This window comes from Peromyscus leucopus, chromosome 3 (assembly GCF_004664715.2).
Source record: "Peromyscus leucopus breed LL Stock chromosome 3, UCI_PerLeu_2.1, whole genome shotgun sequence".
In the NCBI taxonomy this organism is placed as follows: Eukaryota; Metazoa; Chordata; class Mammalia; order Rodentia; family Cricetidae; genus Peromyscus; species Peromyscus leucopus.
Genome location: NC_051065.1, coordinates 157,790,992 through 157,805,466, shown reverse-complemented (window position 1 = coordinate 157,805,466; position 14,475 = coordinate 157,790,992). Strand labels below are relative to the sequence as shown.

Genomic DNA, 14,475 nt, shown 5'->3' with positions numbered 1-14,475 from the left:
GGGTAGACCTTAATTCATCCTCTGGTTCTATATTAATGTGTACACACATTTTTGGGTGCTTGATAAGGCAAGAAGGTACAGAACCCCGTGGAAGTGTAGTTACAGGTGTTTGTGAGCTTCCCAACATCGGTGCTGGGAACTGAACCTGGGTCTTCTGCAAGAGCAGAGTATACTCTTTAACTGTAGATCCCAGATTCTAATTTTTAATTCAAGTTTCTTGGCAAGTTTAATTCTTTGGCCTAATAAGAAATAGTACCTTCCTCATAGAGTTGTTACTATACATTACTAAACATTACATGAGGTAACGCATGAAAATGGAGTATAGAAACAGTGGCGGGTACAGAATAATCAGTAAACAGTAGCTTTTTTTTTTTTTTTTTTTTTTTTTTTTTGGTTTTTCAAGACAGGGTTTCTCTTGTGTAGCTTTGCGCCTTTTCCTGGAACTCACTTGGTAGCCCAGGCTGGCCTCGAACTCACAGAGATCCGCCTGGCTCTGCCTCCCGAGTGCTGGGATTAAAGGCGTGCGCCACCACCGCCCGGCAAACAGTAGCTTTTAATTTGAAAGTTGGTATTTTAGGGGTATTTGATTAGTTTTCTAAGCTCTAAATCAACCTTACTTAGGATTATGTTCATATGTTATAAATAGCACCTGATTTTCATTATTATATTGATTATATGAAAATAACTAATTGATAACAAAGGAGTAATTGGTACCTAGTTGAAATTTGAAACTTCTGGCTTAATTTGTTTGTAGTGCTGTAGTCAAACCCAGGGACTTGCATGTGCTTGTTAGTTGTCTTGCTATAGAGCTATATCCCCAGTCCTTCCTCCTCTGAATTAAAAGTCTCATTAGCCCAGGTTGACCTTGAACTTGTGAATCTGACAGCTTCCACCTCCTACGTGGGACTACATGCCTTCACTACAGTAGGCAGGTCTCTTGTTTTATAGATCTGCCAGTGCTTACTTCAGAAATGTAATCACTGAATGGCTCAGCTGTGCAAGCCCTGGAACTCATTTAAAGTTGGAGGAAGAGAACAAAATCTAAAAAGATGTCCTCTGACCGCCACACCTGTGCTGTTATATGTGTGTACCCCCACAGACTCACACAATAAAAAATATATATATATTTTTTAAAAATTTAATAGAATAGGGTGCTTTAAGGACAGCTGAACCTTAGGAATTAGAGTCTTCAAAGTAGCTATAGAGTACCATGTATGCTAGCTATAGAGTACCATGTAGGGTTCATTCTTTACCCTAATTGGGATTAATCTGTCAGTGAAGCTTGAGTGTTTAAAGGCGCACACACACACACACTTTTTAAAAAAGGACCTTGAAGTAACCTCTCTCACTAAGTCCCCTGGGATGACTTTGAACTAACAGTGTAGCTCAGGCAATGTGGGATCTTCCTGCCTGAACTTTATAAGTAGCTGGGATTACAGGTTTGCCATCAGGTCCAGGCATTCCTTAACCATAGAAAGTTAATGTTTGCTTTTTAAAAGTACTTTTTGGACAAAAATACATTTGGCAGGTTACTTAGTGAATTTAATAATTTTGAGGTTGGAAGTTTAAAAATGCTAAAATTTGTATTAGATGACAATATTTTAGATAGAAAGAATTGTAGGAAAGGACAAAATGGCAAACTAAAGTCCTCCTTCAAGCAAAAAGGTCTTAAACATCTTTATCTTTAAAAATACACTCTAAAATATTGTTTTGTTTTGTTTGGTTTGGTTTGGTTTGGTTTTTCGAGACAGGGTTTCTCTGTATACCTTTGCGCCTTTCCTGGATCTCGCTCTGTAGACCAGGCTGGCCTCGAACTCACAAAGATCCTCCTGGCTCTGCCTCCCGAGTGCTTTGTAAAATATTGTTTATGAAATGGTGGGTTATCTGGTATTTGCAATGGAATAAAGAGATAATAAAGGAAGCAAAATCAGCAGTGGATATTTGTTGGAACCGGATAATGACTAGATGGAGTCCACTATACCATTTTAGTTTCGTACTTATTTGAAATTCTTTATCATAAAATGTTTTAAATTTAAAATAAAAAGGTTCATAGAGCTGGCCATGGTGTGACCTGGTCAAGTAGACTACAGTAGTAATTAATAGAACCAGTGGATATACCTATAATCCGAATATTTGCTAGTGTACACAGTAAAACAGGAAGGTTCAGAGTTGGAGGCCAGCATGGGCTACAGAATAGGGTCCTGTCTCAAAATAAAAACAAACAAAACCCTAAACAAAACCAGATGCTTTGATTTCTTCTTGTTGTTTACTGTATGTATTCTGAGCCAAGTTCATCTCCTGACCATCATATTTCCAGTCAACAACAAAATGGAGTGGCTCAATAAAAGAATATAGTGGCCTATATAGATATATCATAATCTTTTTGGTTTTTTGTTTTTGAGACAGGATTTCTCTATGTAGTCCTGGCTGTCCTGGAACTCGCTCTGTAGACTAAGCTGAGATGTATCATGATTTTTAAACTTTTAAAAATGTCTACAGTCGGGCAGTGATGGCTCACTCCTTTAATCCCAGCAATTGGGAGGCAGAGCCAGGCGGATCTCTGTGAGTTCGAGGCCAGCCTGGGCTACAGAATGAGTACCAGGAAAGGCTCCAAAGCTACACAGAGAAACCCTGTCTGGACAAACAAAAAAACAAAAACAAACAAAAAAAAATATCTGCAAAGTTTAGAAAGCCTTCTTGACCAATAGATTAGGGAAACAAATTTGTTAATTGTTAATAGTATGTTTACATAGATCTTACTCTATGAGTTGGTTGAATTAATTTACCTATCTATTTATTTATTTTGGTTTTTTGAGACAGGGTTTATCTGTGTAGATTTGGAGTCTGTCCTCGAACTCGCTCTGTAGACCAGGCTGGCTTCAAACTGACAGATGCTCCGCCTGGCTCTGCCTCTTGAGTTGGTTGAATTATTTTTTTCAGAGCTGAGGACGAACCCAGGGCCTTGCACTTGCTAGGCAAGCGCTCTACCACTGAGCTAAATCCCCAACCAGAGTTAGTTGAATTTTTGATAAAGCATTTCCATGCCAAATGCTCAAGACTTACCCAAGAAAACTGACCTGATATTTAAATACCCCTGCATATTATTTAAGCATTAGCATCATTAGTGACATGGAACAAAATTCTGTCAGTTCCTTCACCTCTACTTGAAACAGTTGACTTAGAAGTAGGAATTCACTTACTTGTTTGTTTTCATCCAACTCCCTATTCTATTTCTTCCTAGTGTTGGAAAGCTTCATACCGAAATTTGGGTCCTGTAATGTGCTTAATTCTCAGAACCATACACTGAAGTGAATTGCAGATAGATTTAATTAAAAAGACCACACGGCTAAAAAATAAAAATCTGTTGCTTCTAAGATCTTTTCATTATACCATATCATCCTGATTTCTGGAACCTTTGACTCTACTGATAAAAATCTGCACTTCTCTGCATTTCTTGTTTGGGTACATTTTGATCTTTCCTTCTTCAGGATTCTTTATCAGAATTGCATAGGACTTCTGCATCATAGAATATGGATAGAGAGGAAATGAATGGGAAGTTATTGAGTGTTATCCCTTATAGTGATTGCAAATTCTTATTTCCTTGGTAATGGGAAACAAAGGCCTCTTCCAAATATCTATACATTATCAGTTACTTTTGAGCCTCTTTTATTCCAGGCTAGCTACAGTTTAGAAAAGGGTTTTTATAGAGCAAAAGTTTAGAGTCTCTGGTCACTTTAGATCATTCTTTGTCTCTACATTTTTTTGAGGAAAAGTTTTATAGTCTTTATCAGATTCTTTTGGATATCAATGATCATTCCTTAAAATAGTTAAGAACCACAGGTACTCAGAATTCAGTTCCTAAGAGAGCAACATATAACAAACTGAACAAGTTTTTTGGCCTGAAAGGGGACAGGCAGTAAAACTACTGTGAAGCCCACCTATGAAGCAGTTACTGTCTGAGCAAAGAAACAATTTGTGAATTCAGATCTTGTTTTTGAGAACTCAAATAACTTTGCTACTAGACATTGGAGCCTGCTTGGTTTTATTTGTATTAAGACTCTGTTTGCGCTTGATAAACTTCTAAAAGAATATTTTTTGGAAAGAATTAGTGACAGGTCTGGAAGTCATAAAAGACTTTCTAAATTTGAGTTTCAGGAGAATAAGGAATGATGGCAGCCCCTAAACATTTATCTTTGCCTTTTCTGTTTTGTAAGTATTTAGACTGCAACAGGTTGATAGCCAAAGTAAGGACCAATATTGTATCCTTTGAGCAGTTCACTAAAGCAGGATCAGCAGGAATTTGTGAGTGTATGTACTCAAATAGCTATAAATGTATTATGTTTGAAAGCTGGTAGAAAAACAAGCTAGTTAACAGTCAGGAATTAAAGTTGTTTGAATATTGTACTAAAGCAAATGGAAAGGCAGTGTGTTTGTTTCCTCTAAGAGTTGGAATTTATAATGTGAAAAGCAATCTTGAAAATTAGAAATCCTAAATTTATAGAAGAATCATGTTAATCTTGTCACTCTTAGTGGCGAATGGTAATTAACCAGGGTATGAATTGCTAGTGGTCTTTAAGAACAGAAAATAAAGGGTCCTATGCAAAAGTATTGCTAGTTTTCCATAGTTTAGTTTTGGAGTGTTTTTCTAATCAGTAGAAATAAATTTTTGTACTTTTGTATTTTGAAACAGTCTCTGTATATCCCTGGCTGTCCTGAAACTCTTATGTAGACCAGGGCAGCCTTTAACTCACAAGAAATCTGCCTGTCTCTGCCCTCTTAAAGTGTTGAGATCAAAGGCCTATACCACACCATACTGGCCAATTTTTACACTTTCAAGGGTGTCTCTCCCCCCCCTCAGAAAACTGGAGTGTGCTTTTTAGTTATTAATGTTGGTTTATGAGAGATCTGTTGAAATCGAGAACATGTATTTTCTATTGTTATTGTGTGAATGTGCTCTGGGTGTGAAGGTCAGAAGACAACTTACTGGGCTTGGTTCTCTTCTTCTACCATGTGGGTTCAGGAGATTAAACTCAGATCATCAGACTTTTCAGCAAGTGTCTTTTTTTCTTTTAAGATTTATTTATTTTATGCATATAGTGTTCTGCCTGCATGTATGCCTGCTGGCCAGAACAGGGCACAAGATCTCATTACAGATGGCTGTGAGCCACCATGTGGTTGCTGGGAATTGAACTCGGGACCTCTGGATGAGCAGCCAGTAGTACTCTTAACCACTGAGCCCCAGCAAGTGTCTTAAATCACTGGCCCTGGGACATGGAATTTTTTTTTAATGGATTTTTAGCCTGTGTTGTGGTACTGCTGCTGCACTTGGGAGGTGATGATAGCAGGACAACCAAGAGTTCAAGATTATCTTTAGCCACATATCATGTTCAAATTCAGCAAAATAAAACAAAATCTGAGTTTTTAAATTGATTACAAAGTAATGGCAAAACATTCAGTTGAAAATATTTTGTTCAAGAAAAATTCATAAATAGGTGTTTTAATGAAAAGGAAAATGGCTGATGTATGGAAATTTTAAGATATTTTGCATCTTGTTCCATTCTGTAAACTCCCTGCTGTGTTTTAGGCCATGGCCAGAAAAACAACAAATGATTCAGGAGACAATAAAATAACTACAAAAAATGTTAACATGGTATGTGGTTGTGGTTATGTTTTGTATAGGAATTCATAGTAGCAAAAGTACTATTTTACCAGTGCCCTGAAGCTACTTTTTTCAAGTATTGAGACAAATATTACTGAAACTGGATCAAAGGTAGGTATCCACATCAAAGCTTCAGAATCATTTTTCATATTGAGGTCTTCTGCAAAAATATTTGTAGCCTGTAATCTAAATATTTTTGGTGCTATGGATGATAGGAACTGTCAAAGGTCCTGGGTTTCAGCAAACCTCTAGCTAGCTAATCCCACCCATCTCATTGTCTTCTAGAGAAATAAATAGCTTTCCATCCCAAAGACTGCATTTTTGTTAATAATTTACTGTGTGAGTCATATAAACTAATTTTTGCTAAGGCAGAGCTTACCCCAATGTTTATCCATATTTCTTTGAGGTAGCTATTACTTTCCATTACTGTTAACTTTTCAAATTACACAGTATCTAAGGTTAGCTTCATTGTCATCAGTACAGTTAAAGTTTATTTGGGTAGTGGGTAATGTAGTAGTATAGTTTTCATTGATGGTGCTTTCAGCCTATTTACTTGGGCTTTACATTTAAAACAGGAATTGTCCAAATTACTACGTTTCTATTCTGTGACACTCAGCCATTGTTACTGAGTTGTTTTTCTACTGGGGAGTTGTCTTAGGGTTTTTATTGCAGTAAAAAGACACCATGACCATTGCAACTCTTATAAGGAAAACATTTAATTGAGGTGGCTTGCTTAGGGTTTCAGAGGTTCAATGCATTATCATCATGGTGAGGAGCATGGTGGCATGGTGATGCTGCAGGAGAAGCTGAGAGTCTTGCATCTTGCAGGCAACATGAAGTCATTTGACTGTCACACTGAGAGAAGCTTGAGCAAGAATCCTGAAGGCCCGCCCCCACAGTGACATGCTTCCTCCAAGAAGGCCACACCTCCTAATAGTAGTACTCCCTTTGGGGGCCATTTTCTTTAAAACCACCACAGGAGTAAATGAGTTTCTTTGCCTACCTATAGTCTGTCACCACTCAAAACTTCCCAAGTACTCAGAGATCACTCACTAAAAACAAGAACAGCTGGTCACCATGATGTGATGTAATTAGTTATTTTTCCAGAAACAGTTTATAGAACACCACATGAACTTTTATCTCCTTCCTTGATTTGGGGAGCGGTTCTTATGTTTACCCATTTTTGTGTGATGACAAACAGAATATATTGGAATGCTGTTCATTCTTCCATATGAGAAATTCTCATTCCCAGTAATGTAAGAAAATTTATCAAACTCATACAAGATTGATGTTTACAGTGATTTAAGAGAGTTCATCCATTGAAACAGTTTCAACAACCACTTGTATAATTTACACCTGAACATTACTCAGCAGTCTAGTACTTGTTGGCTTACATAAGCTTATTCATCTGACTGAACCTTGCAGAAGAGTGATGAGCTTGATTTCCTCCACAACTTTATTGTTAGGATGAGTAGGACCCTCTCATATTATCACTAGTTATATTATATACTCAGATGTGATGTGCACAACTGTTATTTTTGGAACTTGCTATAAGATAATCCTGAGATTAAATAACATTTAGCTGTCTCACCATGTTAGTCAACCCCAGTGTCTGTAGGAATGTAAAATGATTTTAATTTCTGGAGGATGGTTCATTAAGACTATGAAACATGTTCATACCATCTTAGTAGTTACACTTAGAACAGTTTGTCTGTCCTAAGGACTTGTGTGCATATGTGTGAAGAAAGTTCTCAGTAAGACCATGAATGAGCCAGGCGTGATGGCACACACCTTTAATCCCAGCACTCAGGAGGCAGAGCCAGGCAGATCTCTGAGTTCGAAGGCCAGCCTAGTCTACAGGGCGAGATTCAGGACAGGCACCAAAACTACACAGAAAAACCCTGTCTCAAAAAAACAAACAACAAAAAACAAACAAAATGAATGAATGTTCAGTGCAGCACTGCAGAATACCAAAAATAAGCAACAGTGTGAGCATTTACCTTTAGAGGATTCATTTAAATTATAATGAATCAATAGAAGTATGTTTTGGTATCATTGAAGAAGTACATATTTACACAAAGATATGTCTTGTTAAATATAAAAACCAGCTTACAGAACCAGTTGGACTATTACTTTTCTATTTTAAGAGGGTCTCTTTTTTTCTATTTTAAGAGATTTTGTTTTTTTATGCTCTATTAATGTTGGGTTTCTTTGAGATATGGTATCACTAACTTGCTTTGTAGACTAACCTTAAACTCAAAGCAATTCACCTTCCTTTGCTGCCTCATTTTCTAGGATTGCAGCCATGTGTCACCATACCAAGATTATGTTTGTATATTTTTGCAAGCATCTTTGTAACAAGTTAATTATAAGGATCTTAACTTATAGAGCCACCCAACTTCAGTGAGGAATTCCCTTGTACACATCAGAGGTTTAGGTTTCTTTCTTTCTTTTTTTTTTTCTTTCTTCGAGACAGGGTTTCTCTGTGTAGCTTTGTGCCTTTCCTGGAACTTGCTTTGTAGCCCAGGCTGGCCTCAAACTCACAGAGATCCTCCTGGCTCTGTCTCCCGAGTGCTGGGATTAAAGGCTTGTGCCACCAACGCCCGGCTAGTTTTAGGTTTCTTTAGTGTTACGTTCTTAGATATTTTGTCAGGAATCAGAACATGCATGGTCAAGCTTATTTCTTCTATATTTTAAGAAATCTTCCTGCCATGTTTATTCTTAGGAAAAATGTTTGTGTTTTCTCTAAGCATAAATAAACTGCTTACACAAGAAACTCTCCCTGGTAAACCCTGTAGTGGATTGACTTTTGACTCACTTATGGAAAGAAACATACTCACAAGGATTGGGGTTTGGTTTGTTTGTTTGTTTTTGTATGTGGTTGTGACAATGCAGTACTTGTCACATATATAAGCCTAGAGTTAAGAAACATCTTCAGGGACCAGATAAGGTGATGCCACATCATAGATCCAGTGTTTGGGAGGTAGAGGCAAGATCTCTTGAGTTTGAGGAGTTCTGGACAGCCAGAGCTACATAATGAGACCCTGTCTCAAGAAAGAAAAATGGAAAGGAAGGAAGGAAGATCTTCAGGGCTGAAGATGTGCCTCAACTGGTAAGAGTGCTTGCCAACCATGAATAGAACCCTAGGTTTGATTCCAAGCACCACACAACACTCTGGGTATCTTGGCACATGCCTATAATCTTAGCATGCAGGAGGTAGAGGCAGGTGGATTAGAGTTTTGAGATCAGCCTGCAAAGTTCCTAAGACCATATAGGAAGTCACATCTTCAAATAGCTTTTATGTTCATAGCATAGTTACTTTGTTGTTGTTGTTGAATCAATGATGAATAAAGAGAAAAGTGGAAAATATGTGTAATATAAAACCCAAGGTAAGCCGGGCGGTGGTGGCGCACGCCTTTAATCCCAGCACTTGGGAGGCAGAGCCAGGCGGATCTCCGAGTTCGAGGCTAGCCTGGGCTACCAAGTAAATCCCAGGAAAGGCGCAAAGCTACACAGAGAAACCCTGTCTCGAAAAACCATTAAAAAAAAAAAAAAAAACAAAACCCAAGGTAAATCTACATAATATAAATTTACCCCAAAGATCTGGGAGTTTTATTCTGGGCTTGTTTAATGTAGTGCTAGTTAATAAACACACTTTTTATTTAGATATTGCTATCCAAAGTAGTTAGTGATTAGTTACTTTAATAAATAAAGGCTATACATTAAAATCTTAATTTTCTTTTGAACTCTGCTGCTACATGTGTGACTTTCTTGTGAGTAAAATTTCCCCTCTTCATTGTTAATCATCCAGCTTGTTGAATGCTAGGCAAACACTCTCCCACTCAGCTATACCCCCACTCCCATAAGTTAATTTTTTTGTAATTCTGTTTTTGTCTATAAAATAATTGGCAAAATGTCTTAGTGGTTAAAAGTACTTGCCTTACAAGCATAAAGGCTGCGTTTAAATGCGCTCCTCAGAATCCATGCAAGCTAGACACAGCTGAGGCCTGTTACCTCAGCCAGAGAGAGGCAGAGAGAGGAAATTCCCTAGGAATATGCAGGCCAGCTAGCATTGTACACACAGCAGTGAACAGGAGACCCTGCTTTAAACAAGGACTTCAGCTTCAGATATCAGTCATCCTCTGACCTGCAAACTCATAATTACATACATGAATGTGTGCTCACACACAAAAAAAATCATAAAAATTTTTAAGTCCTAAAATTGTATTTTTGTGAAGTAGAAGAATTTGTCTAAATCAGTACAATTATGAGGTTAATAATGCCTTGTGGTTTGTGTAAATAACTCCATCTAAAAAAGGTAAACTTGTCTACATTTCAGGGTTTGAAAATCAAAAAGGTCTGAATTTGTTAAAAGGAGGCAAATGTATCTGAGTGAGATTCTGCTTACTGAAGTACATTTCTGGTATGAGAAAGTTCTTTTTTTTTTTTGTTTTTCGAGACAGGGTTTCTCTGCGTAGCTTTGCGCCTTTCCTGGACCTCACTTGGTAGCCCAGGCTGGCCTCGAACTCACAGAGATCCGCCTGGCTCTGCCTCCCGAGTGCTGGGATTAAAGGCGTGCGCCACCACCGCCCGGCTATTTTTTTACCTTTTTTGGGAGGGGGGAGAAAGTTCTTAAGTATCATCTGATTCTAAGATCACAGTAGGACAGAACCTCAGAAGTCTTGATATTTTGGTTGGTTGGTTGGTCGGTTGGTTGGTTTGGTTTGGTTTTTGAGATGGGGGTCTCACTGTACAGCCTTTGGCTGACTTGGAACTCCGCTATGCAGACCAGGCTGGTCTTGAACTCCTAGAGCTCTTTTCTTGCTTTTACCTCCTGACTGCTTAAAGGCATGCACCACCCTGCCAGGCTCAGAAGTCTTGAGTATAGAATTCAATCTAAATTCTTTGAGGACAAGATCTCTACTTGATTATTAGAAGCCTTTTTCTTTTCTTACTTTTTTTCTTCGTTTCTCTTCTCGGAGAAAATTTTATTGACCTTTTAAATATTTACTTATTTGCCAAGCAGGACAGTCCCATCATACTTCCTCTGGAACCAGCACATGGTTTCCTCTTTGCTGATTCTGTTTGGCCCCAATGCAGTCTGTCCTATGGTTCTTTTCTGTGATGCTGAAACCTGGCCTACTCAGCACCACATAGACGTCCAGGCCATAGATCCCAGTGCTCGGGTCATATTTGATGCCCAGGTCAATGTGTTTTTTAATACCAATATTGTTCCAATATCTGAGAAGTTAATTTTTCCCTAACTCAGCTCATGTACCTTCAGACTTTTTTTTCAGGATTTCCTCTGACTTAGCTCAATGAAGTGAAGTGAACAGCAATCTTTTCATTTTTCCTTATGCCAAAGGATCTAACAGTGTATCTAGCTTTGGAAAGCACAGGTTTCTTCTGGTCTGTGAGCTGCTCCAACACCATGGCTGCCAGGTCAGTCTGTCTCTACTCTCCCCCACACTGATACTGAGATTTAGGGATGTGAGGTTCCTGAGTGGTTCTCACCTTGATCTTGAGCCGTGATAGAGAGCAAGAAGAGGATATTCTTGACTGTATTAGGACACAAAGTTCTTAAAGCCTTACTGATTTAAGATCATGTGATTTAAAAAAAAAAAAAAATCATGTGATTTAGCTCTATTGTCATGGTGTATGGTCTTACGCTACTTCTTTCCCCAACTCTTCTATTGCTACATACAGCTCAGCCTCTAACATAGCCATTATAAGTAAGAGTTTCTTTTTATTTAATTTTAAATTGTTTTGTAGTAAGCAAAGCTTTATAGACATTGCCTTATACCAGCTTCAGAATCCCCTGGAGAGAATATAATTTAGTTAAAGAGATGAAAGGGTAAACTGATGATATAGGAGAAGAATTAGGAGAAAAGGAATTTTTATCTTGGCTTAAATTACCAAATCATGTATCTCAGTCTCTTACTGTTTATGCCATCCTGTCTGTTTCTCTCTCTTTTTCTCCTCAACTCCTACATCTTTTGCCTATATTCACTACCTTCAGAGCTAATACAATCTAAATTATGCGAACTTCTCACCAGATCTCTGAATATTCTTAAAAGTTTACATAGTGCTTATCCCTTCTCTCCCTTTTGCTGTTTAGTTTGTTAGATTTTGTTTTGAGACAGGGTTGACCTGGAACTCATAGAGATCGCCTTCCAAGGACTGAGATTAAAGCCTTACCACATGCAACCTGTACTTTTTCGGTTTTTTGTTTGGGTTTTACTGTGGGGTTGTTTACTTCTTGATCATGTTTTCCACATTTCTTCTCACTCGTTTTTTCTTTTTTTTTGCATACATACAGTTTGGGAAAAGTGAAAGCTGCTTTTAGCCACATTCAGGTTATTAATGATAGTCCTCTTTCTTCACAGATTCTTACCTAACTCTACAGAACTATGTAAACATCCTGCTGCAAATTCTTCTCCATGTACTTCTTAGAGTCAGCAGGACAATATTCTTTCTGTTGGATTGACTTGAGACTTTATATAAATTGCCAAGCCAGTTGGGAGTATGCCAGGATTCACAGAAATTTGAAGCAGGAAAAAAAGAAAATGAGTATTTTATTTTAAGACCTTGTAGAATTTTCCTGTGTAATACAATGTTTTCTGAAGTCATCAAACTAAATTGTGGACTACATCACAATTTTCTGGGTCCTTATGTAGTCCTTTTTCATAGCATCCTTTTCTCCCAAGGTAAAAAGTAATGTTATGGTATTGCCAGTTTTTTCCCCCCTCAGAATACTAGAAATGAATAAACATATAATTCAGATGGTATATGAGTTTTGCAAAAGAAAGCTAATTGTATAGATGAAACTTTCATTTTGAACTGTTCTGTGATTTTTAAAAAAAAAGTATAGGGTTAAAAACAAAAAGAAATTGTTGAGGATAAAGTCATCATTTAAAAATCTCAATATAAACCAGGTGGTGGTGGCACACACCTTTAATCCCAGCACTCAAGAGTCAGAGAGGCAGGTGGATCTCTGGTCTACAGAGCTAGTTCTGTGATAGCCAAGGCTACACAAAGAAACCCTGCCTCAAACCCCACCCCCCACCCCCAAAATCCTAATAAAAAAATTTCCCCATTCCTTTTTTAAATTTTATGGTCATAAGAAAAACTGATTTAAGAAAAAATTGAACTTAACATGTATATTAATTTAATTTAGATAACCAGATTGAAAGATTACATTGTAAAATTACCAGCTATTTTTCTTTCAACCCTTGTTGCAGTTTTTCTGAAGGTAACTTTTTTTTTTTAAGACAGGGTCTCATATATCCCAGGTTGACCCAAAATTTGCTATATGTAGCCCAGAATAATCTTGAACTTCTGATAATTATGCTTGTACCTCCCAAGTGCTGGGATTGAAGCCCTGTAATACCACACCAAATTTGTGCCAGGCTAGGGATAGAACCCAGGGCTTAGTGGTACCAGACAAGTACCTTACCAAATTACATAACCAGTCCCTTTTTGTAAAATTTTTCTCTTATTAACCGAGTTAAATTTATTCATTAGCCTACTGAAGATTTTTCAGAACTGTGCTGTATAAATTTTAATTATGTACTCATGTAAATATGGGGATGAACATAATGATTTCAGGGTATGTCTTAGACACCTGAGTTTTGAGTTTATGAGTCCCAGTTTAAGGATTGTAAAGGAAATTTGGTTTGTGGCTTCTAGCTAACTGGAGTTCACTAACCTAAGGTCTTTAACAAGGTAAGAAACAATACTATACATGAAAAACCTTGTACTGAAACTGAAAAAGAAATTGGGCCTAAGATGACAATTTTAGGGAAGATTTTTTTTTAAATTGAGTGTATATTTAAGTTGGAGTCTTAAGTTAATATAGTCAGTGACTCTAGTAAATTTTGAAGTCATACCATAATGCTGCCCCTTAGAAAAGTGACTGTTGTGAATAACATTGTAAAAACTACATTGTTTAACTGTCTTTTATGTTGGCCTAAGCAAGAGTAGATTTTCTCCTTTTTCTCTACTAGATGACATTATTATTTTATGTAGTAAGTTCCATATAATTTCAGATACACAAAATATACCTCTGGCTCTAGATTAAGTGAAATATTTATTTTTACTTTTGTATCTCATAATTGAGTACCGTATTTCATAGCAGTTTTCATACTTCATGAGGTTATTATGTTCCAGGTTTTTCTTAGGAGACTGAGGAAGATAACAATAATAAACATACTATTGTTAATGAGTTGAAAGAATTCTGTTCATCAATATAAAAATGTTTTTGGTGTTTCATTTTAAATTTAATTATGAGTACTAGATACTGTAAACCCAAACGAATTAAAAGAAAGTGGGGTAAGACAAAGGAACATTCTAAGAAAAGGGCTTGGGGGTGTGTGGGACAGGATATTCCCTTTATTTTATCAGGGACTGAAATTGAAGAAATTTGACATTCTGGTGGCTCATGGAGAGCTGATCAGAGATTGCTTCTTGGCTGAGTTGCTGTCTGCAAAGGCTGCTAACAATCGTTGTCTGGCAGCAGATCTTGTTCATCAGGATTGCATCATCTCTGGGAGAGTGGCCAAGGTCCACAGCCTCAGTACAAAGACTGTCTGAAGCCTGCTCTTTCTGGAGCGCCACTCCTCTTCCTGCCAGTCCTCTTCCCAGGGTGGCGAAAGCAGACTTGGGCTGCCTTTCTTTCATTGCATTGGCTGTTTATTGGACTCTTGTCTCCCAGCTGCTTCCGCCTCACCTGTCTGATGTATTTCTTCTGAAATCTCTTAAAAGTCTAGAAACTACATATAAATGGGGACTCTCAAAAGAGTACTCAGTATTGGAAG

General features: G+C 37.5%; 1 protein-coding gene and 1 pseudogene across 12 annotated transcripts in view; one reads left to right on the top strand and one right to left on the bottom strand.

Moving 5' to 3' along the window:
• The window catches only part of Setd5 (SET domain containing 5), an 89,823-nt gene that overhangs the window by 16,114 nt on the left and 59,234 nt on the right, over positions 1–14,475 (top strand). The window lies entirely within an intron of this gene.
• LOC114689567 lies at positions 10,545–14,338 on the bottom strand (annotated as a pseudogene).